At 53.7% G+C, this 2,257-nt stretch overlaps 1 protein-coding gene across 4 annotated transcripts in view; it reads left to right on the plus strand.

The window, feature by feature from the left end:
- csmd2 (CUB and Sushi multiple domains 2) overlaps positions 1–2,257 on the plus strand; it is a 366,263-nt gene that overhangs the window by 300,292 nt on the left and 63,714 nt on the right. The gene's annotated exons all lie outside the window — the stretch shown is intronic.

Here is a 2,257-nt window from a genome sequence, read left to right on the forward strand (position 1 = left end):
GTGGCCTGTGTAGGATGGGGCTAGCCCAACGAAGTGATTAAATTGTATAGAGATCTTGGGTTCGGGGTCTTTTCTTCTTCCGGGTTGTCTGCGAACAGCTTTGGGGGTGGAAGATGCCTGGGCGTGTAATGTTAATTCTTGCCTGTGACCCTTTGAATAAACCAGCACGGTTATATTTTTTATATACTCAAGTGGTCCGCCTCGTCTCATTGAGTTCCTGGTTTGAAAGAACCGGACGTGGCTTTATAATAGAATAGAGCCTTTATTCTGTTACTGGACTTCTGTGCTAGTCACATAATGAACACCATGTTCTAATAAGGGTGTCCACCAGTGCATGTGGCAACAGGACACCCTAGGCCGGAGGTCGATGATCAACCTTGTGGTTGTTTCATCTGACCTCCGCCCGTATGTCTTGGACACTCGGGTGAAGAGAGGGGCGGAGCTGTCAACTGATCACCACCTGGTGGTGAGTTGGATCTGATGGTGGGGGAGGAAGCTGGACAGACTCGGCAGACCCAAACATATTGTGAAGCTCTGTTGGGAACGCAGAACCCCTTGTCTGGGAGATCTTTAACTCCCACCTCCGGCAGAGCTTCGACCAGATCCCGAGGGAGACTGGAGACATTGAGTCCGAATGGACCATGTTCTCCACCTTCATTGCCGATGCGGCCTCTCAGAGCTGTGGCCGTAAGGTCTCTGGTGCCTGTCGTGGTGGCAATCCCCGAACCCGGTGGTAGACACCGGAAGTAAGGGATGCCATCAAGCTGAAGATGGAGTCCTTTTGAGCTTGGTTGGCTCGTCGGACTCCTGAGGCAGCTTACGGGTATCGGCAGGCCAAGCGGACTGCAGCCCGGGTGGTTGTGGAGGCAAAAACTCGGGTCTGGGAGGAGTTCGGTGAGGCCATGGAGAGGGACTATCGGTCGGCCTCGAAGAAATTCTGGCAAACCGTCCGGCGCCTCAGGAGGGGGAAGCAGTGCCCTGCCAAAATTGTTTACAGTGGAGTTGGGCAGTTGTTGACCTTGACTCGACCCCAGCGTCATGCCTTCCGATGAGGAAGCAGAGGCCAGGGGCTCAGAGTTGGACTCGTCCATCGCCCAATCTGAAGTCATTGAGGTAGTTGAGAGGCTTCTCTGTGCAAGGCACTGGGGGTGGATGAAATCCGCCCTGAGTACCTTAGGTCTCTGGATGTTGTGGAGCTGTCTTGGCTGACACGCCTCTGCAACATCGCATGGCGGTTGGGGGGACGGTGCCTCTGGACTGGCAGACTGGGGTGGCGTCCCCTCTTTTCAAGAAGGGGGACCGGAGGGTGTGTTCCAACTACAGAGGGATCACAGTCCTCAGCCTCCCCGGGAAAGTCTATGCCGGGGTACTCAAGAGTAGAATTTGACTAATAGTTGAACCTCAGATTCAGGAGGAACAATGTGGTTTTTGTCCTGGTCATGGAACATTGGACCAGCTCTAAAATCCTCTTCAGGGTGGTGGAGGGTTCATGGGAGTTTGCCCAACCAGTCCACATGTGTTTTATGGATGTGGAGAAGGCATTTGACCATGTCCCTCGCTGCACCCTGTGGGGGTTGCTTCGGGAGTATGGGGTTTGGGGCCCTCGGTTAAGGGCTTTCCAGTCCCTGTACCACCAGAGTAGGAGCTTGGTTTGCATTGCCGGCAGTAAGTCAGACTTGTTTCCGGTTTATGTTGGACTCCGGCAGGGCTGTCCTTTGTCACCGATTCTGTACATTATTTTTATGGACAGAATTTCTAGGTGCAGCCAGGGACCGGAGGGAGTCCGGTTTGGGGACCAAAGGATCTCGTCTCTGCTTTTTGCAGATGACGTTGTCCTGTTGGCTCCATCAAACCAGGACCTCCAGCATGCACTGGGGCGGTTTGCAGCTGAGTATGAAGCGGCTGGGATGAGAATTAGCACCTCCAAGTCCGAGGCCATGGTTCTCAGTCGGAAAAGGGTGGCTTGTTCCCTTCAGGTTGGTGGAGAGTTCCTGCCTCAAGTGGAGGAGTTTAAGTATCTTGGGGTCTTGTTCACAAGTGAGGGAAGGATGGAACGGGAGATTGACAGGCGGATCGGTGCAGCTTCTGCAGTAATGCGGTCGATGTACCGGTCTGTCGTGGTGAAGAAAGAGGTGAGCTGTAAGGCGAAGCTCTGGATTTACTAGTGAATCTACATTCCGACTCTCACCTATGGTCATGAGCTTTGGGTCATGGACGAAAGGGCAATACCCCGGATACAGGCGGCCCGAATGAGCTT

This window comes from Monopterus albus, unplaced genomic scaffold (genome assembly GCF_001952655.1).
Source record: "Monopterus albus unplaced genomic scaffold, M_albus_1.0 scaffold329.1, whole genome shotgun sequence".
Lineage (NCBI taxonomy): Eukaryota > Metazoa > Chordata > Actinopteri > Synbranchiformes > Synbranchidae > Monopterus > Monopterus albus.